Source organism: Lissotriton vulgaris, chromosome 11, assembly GCF_964263255.1.
Source record: "Lissotriton vulgaris chromosome 11, aLisVul1.2, whole genome shotgun sequence".
Taxonomy (NCBI): Eukaryota; Metazoa; Chordata; class Amphibia; order Caudata; family Salamandridae; genus Lissotriton; species Lissotriton vulgaris.
The window spans coordinates 212,538,443-212,552,411 of NC_141699.1; the positions used below are offsets into that span (position 1 = coordinate 212,538,443).

The following is a 13,969-nucleotide window of genomic DNA, read 5'->3' on the forward strand; positions in this document are numbered from 1 at the left end:
TTTCAACTGTCAAATGACATTCAAGAACGTTCCTATTATGACGGCTTTTTCAAATTCATGTGAAACGTTGTACCAAGTCCATTATCAGGCAGAAAAATCACATTATTGAAGACATATATTATGGATTCTTTAAATGGTGGAATAATTTAATGATTGGGAGAGAGAGGGTGTTTGTGCGCTGCTTAATAAACCTTTGGCGGTATCCCAGTGTTCTCTCTGGGAGCACAGATACGCATAAAATGACTGTCTTTATTCTCCATTGGGTAAGTGGGTGCAGGGTCAGGATCCTGGTGGAGAGAGTTGGGTGGGTGGGTGCAGGGTGAGGGGCCTGGTGGAGAGCGTAGGGTGGGTGCAGGGTCAGGGGTCTGCTGCAGAGCGTAGGGTGGGTGCAGGTCAGGGGTCTGGTGGAGAGCGTTGGGTGTGTGGGTGCGTGGTCAGGGGCCTGGAGGAGAGCGTTGGGTGGGTGGCTGCAGGGAGGGGGGACTGGTGCAGAGCGTTGGGTGGGTACAGGGTCAGAGGCCTGGTGGAGAGCGTTGGGTGGGTGCAGGGTCAGAGGCCTGGTGGAGAGCGTTGGGTGGGTGCAGGGTCAGGTGCCTGGTGGAGAGCGTTGGGTGGGTGCAGGGTCAGGGGTCTGGTGGAGAGCGTTGGGTGGGTGGGTGCGGGGTTAGTGGCCTGGTGGAGAGCGTTGGGTGGGTGGGGGGCCTGGTGGAGAGCATTGGGTGTGTGCAGGTGAGAGGCCTGGTGGAAAGCGTTGGGTGGTTGGGTGCAGGGTCAGAGGCCTGGTGGGGAGTGTTGGGTGGGTAGGGGGTCAGAGGCCTGGTGGAAAGCATTGGGTGGGCGCCTTATGCCCTGATGCAGCCGTACTCTGCCAGCTTCTCTTTGCCTCACTTCTCGTTGAGGGGTCGTCACTCGTGACTGCTGCATGTTGGAGTGTGGTGTGTTGTCTTTCAGTTTTGTGTTCCCTCTCTCATCCCTCAAGGATATCCTCCTGTGAAGCCCTTGTGCGGCCTCGTCGTCCTACATATATGGTCCTGGGCGAGGGCCTCAATCTGGCCTCATAAATCCCTCCCAGTCTCCACTGTTTCATGTAGTCACACTGCGCACCGCGGACCACACACAGCTTCATATATAGCTCTGTATAAAGCACCTACTGGTTATACGTCTTCAGAGACTGTTTATGAATTTATGGTGATGTGAAAAGCCTCTTGCGCCGTGCTCTTTGTAATTTTACCACGTCATCTGATTCAATGCTCCCCAAAAGCAGCACAAGGCCCCTTCCCAAATATTTTTTTGCAGTTTTATATAGCGCAAACTCCACCCGAAGGCATCCGAGCGCTTTACATTAGCACCAATTGCGTTACAGACACATTCCTTTTTAGGCACGGGGAGTCCATCATGCTTTTGAAATGGTGCCATTGTTCCAGGTGGCCGCCCCCTCCATTGGGTGGGAAGGGTGCAAGGGGGTGGCCGAGAAGGGTGCAAGGCAGAGGGGAAAAGGGTGCATGGTAGAGAGGAGAAGGGTGAAAGGTAGAGAGGAGAAGGGTACAAGGCAGTGGGAAGAATGGTGCAAGGCAGAGGGGAGAAGGGTGCAATGCAGAAGGGAGAAGGTTGCAAGGCAGAGGGGAGAAGGGTCCAAGGCGGAGGGGAGAAGGGTGCAAGGCAGAGGGGAGATGGGTGCAAGGCAGAGGGGAGAAGGGTGCAAGCCAGAGGGGAGAAGGGTGCAAGCCAGAGAGGAGAAGGGTGCAAGGCAGAGAAAAGAAGGGTACAAGGCAGTGGGAAGAATGGTGCAAGGCAGAGGGGAGAAGGGTGCAATGCAGAAGGGAGAAGGTTGCAAGGCAGAGGGGAGAATGGTGCAAGGCAGAGGGGAGAATGGTGCAAGGCAGAGGGGAGGAGGGTGCAAAACAGAGGGGAGAAGGGTGCTAGGCTGAGGGGAGGAGGGTGCAAGGCAGAGAGAAGGGTGCAAGGCAGAGAAAAGAAGGGTGCAAGGCAGTGGGAAGAATGGTGCAAGGCAGAGGGGAGAAGGGTGCAAGGTAGAAAAGGGTGCAAGGCGGAGTAGGGTACGAGGGGGAGAAGGGTGCAAGGTGGAGGGAGAGAGGGGTGTAAGGCAGAGGGGAAAAGGGTGCAATGGGGATGGTGATTAAGTTAAAAATGTGCCCCCCCCCCCCGAAAACATTTCTGCGGATGCCTATGATCAGAGCCCACCTCACGTAAACTTCTTGTAACGCCACAGAGCTCCTTGAGCCTTTCTCTAGCCTGGTTACTTTTAGTGGGAGTGCTTTATACTACTCTATGATGGAGTTGTATGCATTGAGATGTACTTTATACGATCTTTGTAATTGCAAATAAAGTTTTATGACAGAGATGCTTACTCTCTGAATCCTTCAAGGCTTGATTCTTCATGTAGACCAGTGGTTCCCAAAGGGTGCGCCGCAACACCCCGGTGCGCGGGTAAAAAAATGGTGGGGAGCCACGGCCAACTGCCAATTAGGTCAAGGGAGCCACGGGTCAAAAAAGTTTGGGAACCACTACCCTAGCGATATCAGTGACTGAAAGATCACGTTCAGTTAGAGGCCAGACCTATTGGCTTTGCCAATGCTTGTTTGTATCGAAACTCCCCCCCCCCCCCCCAACCCCCGCATCTCACTGTTGGTTCTTTGTTCCCTCCACTCACCAGCATAAACTCGACAATCAATGAAAAAAGCACGTTCTCTCAAGCAACTTCATTTGCTAAGGAGCGTTTTCTTCGAATGAACTGACAAATAACCGCCACTGGCAGCAACTATAGGATTAAATAATAACTCGTCAAACCAGTTAACCAGAAAGCTGAACAGAGGCAACCGTACTATATGCTCTCTGTGGTAAGAGCTCAGACTAAGCGGCATTTGTGGCGCGACTCAGAGAACAAGGTTCGATCGAAAACACTATTAGAAACAGTACCACAGAAGTAGGACTACAATGGCAAGTATCGTAGAAAACCAACTGGATTATAGTGGGAGTCGGCCATATTGGAAGAGGAGCGCTTTGACTTTGAAGGCGGAGAAGTGGTGACAAGCATTAAAACAAGACTTTTTTTATTTTACCTTTCCACATTTACTGTTCAAACCAGTGACCTACATAATCTCAAGGGAGCCAGTTTCCGTTTCCCACACGAGACGGTCTTCCTATGGAGATGCTAATATTTCGCCACTTACGGGAAGGCAGCAGTTAATATCTAGTCGGCGCGGACATTTTGAACTTGGAGGAAACACAACTATGTAATTAGTGTCTGTTATTCCGAAAAGAGTCTTTTATGCAGGCAAACCCTTAAGCATTCGCGTAGTTTCTAAATCTGCCTAAACTACCACGTTGTTTGGGTAACGTGCTTCAGAGGTCAGTGGCTTTGCGGATAAACTGACTGAATATTCACTAGACTGACTGAAAGCGTTTCCGTCATTGATTTCAATGTCTATTTACTAAATGAAATTAACTAAAATGTCCTACCCGGACCGCCGTCCTGCTTAGCTGGAAAAGGTTGCTGTGGTTACTGACGTACACCGGAAGTCTAGTTGATGCAGGTCGTTATAGTATGTAAACAGTTACCTGACCTGATTTAGAAACGCTGTAGCTGGGAAATTTAACTGGTCGGATGTCAAAGGAAGCGCAGGGTAAGTAAGGTACATCATTTTGGGGTGAGACGAAGTGGGTGCTCTACTTGTAGGTACTCGCTGTGGGAGAAATTTAACGTGCGAGATAATACTTGCACGCTGCTGCGTGAAGTGGAATGAGCTCCTTTTGTTAGCTCCGGTGGCAGGTTTTCAGTGATGATATATGTGTACTTTGTAAGGTAGACAACATAAAATGCTCATGCTCACTAAATCCTTCTTGGTGTTGGTTGATTGCTTCCTTTGCTTTGGAGTAAGGGTTAATTAAGTAAGTTAGCAAATAATGTAAAACAATGAAACTCTTGTAGTAAAAGCTGTAATATGTATTCGTTATAAAAAAGAGCTCACATATATAAAGTTCAGGTACTTTACTGCCCAAAATGCAGGGGTATAAACGCGTATATTTTACAGGCTGCCATGGAATATGGAAATATTTTCATATTTCCTTTGAAATATCGATTTCATCATTATAATGACAACCCCCACACGGATAGCTACAAGTCAGTTGCCAAAGTCATACCACAGTCACACACAGAAACTTTGGCCTCGTTGACCTCTTCCTCACTCTCTGCAGTGACTACCTCCCGCCCCCCACTCACTGGCCGAATCCATCCGTGAGTCGACTACCTCATACAGTCCCTGTACAGTCTACTGTGATATCTTACTTACTAGTGTCATGTTTCCTTTATATATACTAAATTGATTAATGTATCCTATGATTGATTCTTGCTGTAAAGCGCTCCGATACCTTCGGGTCTGGCTAGTGCTATATAAAACTCATATTAAATGAGTAAAATAAATAAACCCCAAACCACTTTTCAGAGGTTTACTATTATGGGGGTTCCTAAGATATGTGGCATGAAGGATCAAATTATGCGGCAAATGGTATCTAAATAATGCAACAAAAATTGGAAATTGTGTATAATGTTTTCTGGCAGTATTATTTTCATCTATTTTAGCGAAAACAATTTTTTTGTGTAATCTTAAAATTATTTTGCTTATGTGGCAGATCCACTGTTATCCTTGTCCCTTGTTTTAGCAACAATTTTTCATAAAAGATAAATAGAATCCGAACATTCTACTTACACTCAGTGCCCATTGTTAGTTGCACCTCAAATTAAATATAATATTAAAGTACAGAACGGGTAAAGTGTAATATGCCCCTGCATTATCTTGGATTTGTATTAACTTTTACAAATTACTTGAATTTCACCCTTGTAGTTTATGATGTCACAAGTACTCCCTCATGGCCAAATTGTATCATATTACTCGAGTATACAGACAGACACAGACCCCCCACCCGGCAAAGCTTTCATTGTTCAAGCATCCTCTCACCTCCTTCTACAATGTTAATTAATAGCATATTACTACCGTACATCTGTATACATGTCGTCTTTCATGCTTTGATGTGCATTATTTATAAATGTAGTATCTAAGCAGACTCAAAGCACAGCCTCATTATCTTGGCACATAGTATGAAGCAGTGATCCTTCAAGGTATGATATATGTCTTGAAGATGCGTTACTTCTATGGCTCAAACCTGGAATTTATGTTAACAACACACTTGCTCCAAATAACATGGTCTTTCTATCTCTTCTCCCCCTTTTATTAAGCCCAATTATGCGCATACACATAGTACCACTGCAACATTGGTATCCCAGGATCATGTTTTCCATTGTGCTGTGTACAGATTAATTTTAACTACTAGGCCTTAAAATGGGACAACTTGAGAGCACTGTATTGGTTCCCTGAAATCTATCTGGCCTGCTCTCCAAGCAACCTCCCATATTAAATGGCTAAGTGTCTTCCAGAAGCTAGGCAGTACAGTATTGGAGGAGCAGTTGCCCTTTTATTGGTGTATGGGGGAAAAAAGTATTTTTAAGAATGAAGTGTAGGCCTTGGGAGGTAGACTTTCACCACTAATGCAAGGACTGGGGCAAGAAGTTAGATGATGTGAAAGTTAACTGATTTCTATGGAGCTGGAGTTTTCAATATTTTATGCAGCTCCCCAGCAACTTGTAGGGATGAAAAAGTGAAGTTTATGTAATGCAAGCTAAGTCGGCGAGGAAGTACTATCAGGGGCTTCTGCTTGACATTAAAGTACACAATGACCTTTAGTTGATAACGTTGAAATGAAATATATACTTCCTTGATTTGTGATGCCTGCATGTTTATGTGGTGTAGTCTAGGATGACTAAAATCTAAACAAGTGACACTTCACTTGATGCCTGGCTGCACAGCTAAAAGTGAAATTCAACTCCTGATCATGAATTGTGTTACATTACACAATTGTAGAATTCACAAATGTCATTTTGTTGTTTATTCCATTAAAATTCAACTTTGCAGTTTGTATCAACTTAAGAAAGCACAAAACGAAAACCTATAAATACATCACCAACATCCGATTTCTCACAAAGGATGGTGAACAAAGTTTCTTGTAGTATTCTTAAAAACACCAGTTTCATAAACATTCTGATGTTGAAGATGCCCAATGCATTTCGGGAAAGTGAATCCCTTCTTCAGGGGCCTCTGTTAATACAGGGAAACGAGACTCAGAATAAACATATGATTATAATATACAATGAGGAGCACCCTAGCCGTGTGACGTAGGTCCATGAATGAAATGACACAACAAGTTCACCAATGGGAAATCATAAAAATATCCCATAGATGAGCCAAAGCTAGTTGATTCTCCTCTAGCTTTTCTGGAGTGAAACCCCTACTGGAATGGGTGCTGCCAGGCCTTGAGCGTGGTACTCACAGGCAGAACTTGGGGTTGAAAACCATTCCTTCCACTTGCATCATTTCCCTCTTGTGCCTCCCAATGGGCCTTCAAGATTCTCTGTAGCTCCTCCTTCCTCTTGCTGCTCTTTATGGGACAGTCAAACTTTTTGCTGAATTGCTTAAGTTCCTCAACTTTGTAAGAATACAAATCCTCAATACAAAACTCCAATTCTGCCTCCACACTTGGTGCCTTCCCATTCTGAGACATGATGCTCTGACGAGTTACTCAAAAATAGAATCAAAAATCAAAAAATGTAGTATGTGGTGGCGTAGTGCTCTGCACTCAACTAGTGATGTACACCAATTACTGTGGATCAAGTGCAAATACAAGTTCAAAATCCCACCGCTGACCAACAATGTTAGATCTGGGGGTCTCTAATTGGCAGAGGTAGGTACCACTGTCAAATAGGGACCCTTGCTTCTAATCAGGGTAAGGAGGATACACTCTTTAGATAACCCCTGCTCACCCCCTTGGTAGCTTGGCACGAGCAGTCAGGCTTATCAAAGGCAATGTGTAAAGTATTTGTACCAACACTCAAGGTAACACAGTGAAAACACCACAAATGGACTCCACAACAGTTTAGAAAAATGAACGTATTTAACCTAAACTAAACAAGACCAAAACGACAAAAATCCAACATACACAGTTCAAGATATGATTTAAAAATAGTTCTTAAGGTTTGCGTCAAAATAATCGACAGTTGCGTCACGTTTAGCCCAAAGTACCTGTAGATGCGACAAAGTTCCAAAATGAAGTTGCAGCGTTGAAAAACAAGTGATGCGTCACTCCTGAGACCCTGGGGAGGGGATGCGACAGCCCCGCTGCATGCAGCGGGCGAGTTGCGACGAGTCCGGTCTGTATGGGGAGGGAGGCGATACCTTGTATGGATTCCGGTGCGCAGGTTCCATAAAAAGCGTCTCGCAAAGGTATGATGCGACGATCTCCGGGGAGGCGACGATCTCAGGTGCGGCGGCGATGCGCAGAGCAGCGTCGATCTTCTCTCGCGGCCCCTCGATGCGATGGCCCTGCGACGATCTCACCCAGCGATGACAGGCTCTGCAACGATACTCACAGCGACAGGAAACTTCCCGCACCGGGGCGATGCATTCCGCAAGCGAACAATGCTTCGGTTCTTGCAGCGGCAACAGGCGCTGCGACGATCTCGATCTTCGCGGCGGCGGGAATTTCCTCGCACCGTCGGGGATGCGCTCCGCAAGCGAGCGATGCGTGAAAATGGTAGATTGTCTTTGTTTCTCCTTGTCCAGCTTCCCAAACAGCCAGCAACAACTTCCAGATGCCCCTTAGTCGGATTCAGCACTCTAGGAAGGCAGAACTCTCTCAGCAGAGTTCAGGGAAAAGTTGTGGGTGAAGTCCTTTTGTTCCTGGGACTTCTTAACAGGAGGCCAGCTCTTCCTCAGGTCCTTGGAGATCTCTTCAAGTCAGGGGACTAAGCAACAACAAAGTCCTTCCCCTCTCCTTGGCAGCAAAGCAACTGCAGGTCAGCCCTCAAACACACAGCAGGACAGTACTTCCTCTTCAGTCTTCCAGCTTTCTCCTTGGCAGAGGTTCCTTCTTGATTCCAGGATGATCTAATTTTCTGTAGTCTGGGTAGCCCTTTTTATACCAGTCTTTCCTTTGTTCTATAGAGGCAGAGAGGCCTTGGCTTGGTCAGAACCAGTTCAGGTCAGTTCCTGAGCACTTTGTTTTTCTCTCTTCTCCTCTCTTTTCAGAGAGAGGGGCAGGGTCGCCAGCCGCCCAGCAGAAGGTGGAGCCAGCATTATGGGAGGCAGGCACAGCCCTATTCAGGCCCAGGTGCTATCCCCTCCCACCACTCAAGATGCAGATGCAGTCATTCAGCCTAGGGCTGACTCAGCCAGCCTTCTGGGGGCTCCCCAGCCCCTGTCACTCATAAACCAGACAGTGAATTCACAAACAGGCCAAGGCACACAAAGGCCAGACAAGAAAACAGCCACTTCCTAAAAGTGCTGTTTTCAAACATAGGATTTTAAAACCATCCTTCCTATAAGATGTGTTATAAAATTCTGAGTTCAGGGATACCAGACTTTTATGTCCTATCTTGCTCCTATGGGAAGATATGCAGGTAAACATTATACTCAGCATTCCCCATTATAGCCTATGGGCAAGATAGCCTTTCAATTGTGAAAAACGAAAATGGCTGTAATTCACTACCAGGGCATGTCACCCACACTGGTACGTGATCTACCTTTCACATACACAGCAACCTGCCCAGGGGGGTACCTTGGGCCTTTCATAGGGTTGTCTAATGTGCACAGAAAGGGACGGGTTAGGCCTGGTTAGTGGGGACACTGGCCAGGTTGACATGGCAGTTCACAGACTGCGCACAGGCACTGTGGTGGCAGGCCTGAGACACCATTTTAGGGCTACTCATGTGGGTGGCACAATCAGTGCTGCAGGACCACTTAGTAGGATTTGAGTCACCTGCCCTGGCACACTCAGTGCACTTTACTAAAGACTTCCTGGTGACACAAATAGGCCAACCATGGATAACCAATCACAATAACAATTTACCTAGGGAGCACTTGCAGTTTGACACAGATCAGCAGTGGCAAAGTACCCAAGGCATCTAAACCAGCAAAAACAAAATCCAGCACAGTGTCAAAAAAATACAGGAGGTAGAGGCCAAAAGGAGAAACCATGCCAAAGATGCCAGGTCTAACATGCCCCCATTCTCCCTGGCGACTGCGCACTCATACACATCTACTTTCGCTTTCCGCACCACACTTGTATCCACAACCTATAACACTGCCTTCCTTAAAATAAAAGATGACGGACTACTAAACTTAGGCCGGACTCGGCGATTTCATGGGGAACATGATCTCTATGGGGCTGTTTCAAGCCGCCAAAATAGATCCCGGAGGGAAATGAATCACTACTGCGCGTGAGGCAATCGCAGGCCCCCATTGATCGAGGAACGCGAAAACCAGTTCCGGGTCTTGACGTCTTTTTAGCACATTAAGGCATTCTGTGCAATTAGGTACGTGAACGTATCCGGCCCGGTGACAGCGGAGATATTTCAGCCGCTCGGCCGGGCTGTTGTCTGCCTCTTGTCGCGGTGTGCTCCTTGCTCTGAATCCGTGCAGAGACGGGGCGTGAGATTGATCTGTGCCCTGCAGAGTAGGAAGGCACGCGGCACCCGCTCAATTGGACAGCCAGATTCTGATGTATGTCCACCTTTAAGGGAAAGCAACTTCCCTGGCTTTTTTAGGTCACATGCGTGTACAAGTAAATGTCTGTGTTTAAATACGAGGTCACTGAGACTTGGGATGGGCCCCTGGGCTCCTCGCCCTGTATCTGTGGACCACCTCCTTCCTCTACAACAGAACACAAAGCGTCTGCTTCCCCCCTTCCGCTCTACAGCCACCGAGATCATCTGTGGCGTACCCCAGGGCTCATCCCTCAGCCCCACGCTGTTCAACATCTACATGGCCCCCTCGCCCACATCGCCCGACTGCACAACCTCAACATCATCTCCTACGCCGACGACACCCAACTGATCCTCTTCCTCACCAAAGACCCTCAGACAGCCAAGACCAACCTCCACGAGGGAATGAAGGCCGTCACCGACTGGATGAGAAACAGCCGGCTGAAGTTGAACTCAGACAAGACGAAGGTCCTCATCCTCTGATCCACCTCCTCGGCATGGGATGACTCCTGGTGGCCTACCTCGCTAGGAACGGCTCCCATGCCCACCGACCACGCATGCAACCTACAGGTCATCCTCGATTCCACCCTCTCCATGACCAAGCAGGTCATCGCCGTCTCCTCCTCCTGCTTCAACACCCTCCGTATGCTCCGCAGGATCTACAAGTGGATCCCCACCGAAACTAGAAAGACGGTCACGCAGGCCCTCGTCAGCAGCAGACTGGATTACGGAAACCCCCTCTACACAGGAGCCTCAGCGAAACTCCTCAAATGGCGCCTACGCATCCAGAACGCATCCGCACTTCTGATCCTCGACATCCTGCGCCGCAGCCACATCACACCCCACCTGAAAGACCTACACTGGCTCCCCGTCAACAAGAGGATAACCTTCAAGCTCCTCACCCACGCACACAAAGCCCTCCACAACACTGGATCAGCTTCTACACCCTCACCCGTCAGCTCCGCTCCACCGACCACGCCCTCGCTACTGTCCCCCGTATCCAAAGAGCAACCACAGGCGGCAGATCTTCTCCCACCTCGCTGCCAAGACATGTAACACTCTCCCCAGCCACCTACCACGGACGCAGGACCTATTGACCCTCAGGAGACTCCTCAAGACCTGGCTATTCGAACAGTAGCAGCATCCCCCCTCCCCTCAGCGCCTTGAAACCCTCACGGGTAAGTAGCGCGCTTTACAAATTGATTGTTTGATTGATTGAGTTTTTCTCCTAATCCCGTATGTGTGTGAGCGCGTGCGTGTATGCGCGTGCCGGTGTGTCAGATTGGCGCTGAGGCTGCAGGAGTGCACGGATGGCGGATATCACACACACCAGGCCGCTGCCGCCTCCCCCTCGCCGCCGGGCTGTATATGTGTCTATTATTTTTTTACATCTTTGTGCGTTAATATGTGCAGACTGTTTGTCAGTGTGTGTTGTGTGTAGGGACATGTCTGAGTGCGGGTGTATATATGGAGCCAGCATTCCAATGTGTGTAATGTGGGTGAATAGGGCTCGTACAGGTTTTTGGCTGTGTGTTTTGAGCCTGCGCTTGTCAATCAATGTGTATGGTGTGGTTGTGGAGGGTTGGTGCTTGTTTTGTATAGAGTGCGTGTGCTGAGTGGCTCTGTGTGTCTTTATAATGCTCGTGCGTGTCTGAGTGTGTTGTGTGAAAGAGGAGGAGTTGTCCGTGTTTTATGTAGAGTTCTGTTCTGTGGCTGTAAGAACCTTTACTTGTCCGAGCGCGTAGTGTGGAGGGAGTACAATCGTGTGTGTCTGTCCAGGCGGGTCTGTGTGTATCAGCCTCCGACAGAGGGTATATTTACATCCTTCTTGGTCAATGCATAGTGTCAACCCATCAGTCGCTGGGGTCTTGTAGGTTATTTTCCTGTCACCTCATAAGCAGTGCTGATAGGATATACACAGTGGTTGTTGAATCATTTGCTGGGTTATGACTTTGTTTCTCCTCAGAGAGGCCGTGCTTGTCCCCCCGTGGGTGAAATAAAGACTTGGAAACAGACCCGCTCTCCTGGATTACTTCATTTAAGCCGCTTTCATTTACAATGTGGCGGTGCTTGTTAGACTTCTGACATATTACTTGAAAAGAGAGAGGCTGTCCAGAGGTTCCCTGCCAAACGCAGGGCTGGTTAGTAGCAGTGCTTTAAATGGAAATAAAATAGTGCAGGTACTCACTCTTTAGAGTTCCTGTATGCGCCTGAGAAGTGCAGGTGCTCACTATTAAATGTAGTGCAGCAGTGCGGTGAAGTGCCGGTACTCCCCATTAAATGCAGCGCAGCACTGCGGAGAAGTGTGGGTGCTCACTATTAAATGTAGTGCGGCATTGCGGAGAAGTACAGGTGCTCACTATTAAATGCAGTGTAGCAGTGCGGTGAAGTGCCGGTACTCCCCATTTAAATGCAGTGCAGCAGTGCGGAGAAGTGCAGGTGCTCACTATTAAATGTAGTGCAGCAGTGCGGAGAAGAGCAGGTGCTCACTATTAAATGCAGTGCAGCAGTGCGGTGAAGTGCCGGTACTCCCCATTAAATGCAGCGCAGCACTGTGGAGAAGTGCAGGTGCTCACTATTAAATGTAGTGCAGCATTGCGGAGAAGTGTAGGTGCTCACTATTAAATGCAGTGCGGTGAAGTGGCGGTACTCCCCATTAAATGCAGTGCGGAGAAGTACAGGTGCTCACTATTAAATGCAGTGCAGCAGTGCAGAGTGGTGCTGTTACTCCCCATTAAATGCAGCCACAGTGCATCAGTGCGGAGAAGTGCCGGTACTCCCCATTAAATGCAGTGCAGCAGTGCAGCGAACTGCAGGTGCTCACTATTAAGCGTGCATGTCCTCTCCCTTTCACATGAAAGATACGCAGGAGGTACTCGGTGCCGGACTGTACCTACCCCTTTAAAGCACTGCTTAGAAGACCGTGGCTGTCCGTGGAACTGGGGGACCAGTTAGAGTCTCGTCGTTGTCTGAACATCCTGTGATCGTGGGCAACTCCCTTAATCTCCTAGTGCCTAAAGAAAAGAATATATAATATAGATTTTCCTAGTTATTATGACGGAAAGTCTTAATTTTATTAAAGACACGGAGGCGAGCATTATGCTTACTTATCTTGCTTTAATTCCAACAGCAGCCAAGATAAGTGAAATACTACACTTCCCAGGGGTCCAAGCAACAGGCTGGCCAATGGGAAAGAAGAAAAAACGACATAACTGACCAGATTGGCTCCTTGAAGCCCCAACACACCGCACTATGTCATTGTAATTGCATTTAGATAGCGCTTACTACCCATGACTAGGGTTCGAAGTGCTTTTCGGCGAGCCGAACGCTAATCTGCAACACAAAAAGTACTAGTGGTGAATTAGCATAGTTCTGCAGCTCCCCCTCATTCGAGGGACCGGCCCCTCATCTGTGCCCCAGAGACAGCCATTCTGCTCTTTGCATCGAACGGGGCAGAAGAAACCTGCGTCTCACTCACCATTTCCATACCGCCCGCAGGTATGTAAACACTTGTCATGATAAAGGACGCCTGCAGACTTTCTTGAACCTCCTGCCCCACACCCCTCGCTCTGGGTCTGTCTTCCCTGAAGTTTCACTTTGCCCTGATGACGCAATCGAAAGATGATACACTGAAGCACTCTGCAATGCGAAAACAACCCAGAAAAACACCGAAATTACACATACAAGGAAATGAGTTCCAGAAATATGAAGACAAAACAACTGTTTGTCAGTTCTGCAGATACCGGATACAGACCTAAAATTTCAGGACGCACAGCCTGTAACGAACAAGCCCCAGGCTGCAGCCCTCAGACTACTTTCACAAATAATCTAAAAATATTTGCATACTGCACAGTGCACACTAATAAATGTTCTTGTTACTTATCCCCAGGTGTATCTGCATTTAAATGAGTTTTATTTTTCTCAGTTGTATGCTTGAGAAAAGACACAAACACCGCTGTTGTGGTTTTTTCCCCCATCCAAATGTCTCCATTATTTTTATTTGTTTTTCAGCAATATTTTCCCTTACGCACACATAGGACCTCTCTCTTCTCACTAACTTTAGAAAATTAGGCAATGCTAGCACCACAACGCTGACATGTTTCAGCTCGAATTCTTTGTCGGGTCCTCAGCCTTCTTCAGGAGTTCTTCAGTTGTGATGAATACATGGAATTGTTAAAATGTGTACTTAAGGTAAATGGCTGAGAGGCACCAATGGGGATTGGCTGTGTGTAGGACTCAGAGCAGTTGAAGATTGCATTTAGTTCTGTGAGCTGGCTAGTCTCGATGCAGGGGCCCAGAGAAGGCATTGCATAGCCAGGGTCTTTGGACTATAAAGAGTCTGCCTCCCTATAGCTGCAG

The 13,969-nt window shown here is 47.8% G+C and overlaps 1 protein-coding gene across 1 annotated transcript in view; it reads left to right on the forward strand.

Annotated features, from left to right (window-relative positions):
* Positions 1 to 3,141: 3,141 nt before the first annotated feature.
* TCHP (trichoplein keratin filament binding) overlaps positions 3,142 to 13,969 on the forward strand; it is a 343,197-nt gene continuing 332,369 nt past the window's right edge. The window contains exon 1 of the mRNA XM_086943123.1: positions 3,142 to 3,644. The gene's annotated coding sequence lies outside the window, so the exon portion shown is untranslated. The remainder of the gene's footprint in view (positions 3,645 to 13,969) is intronic.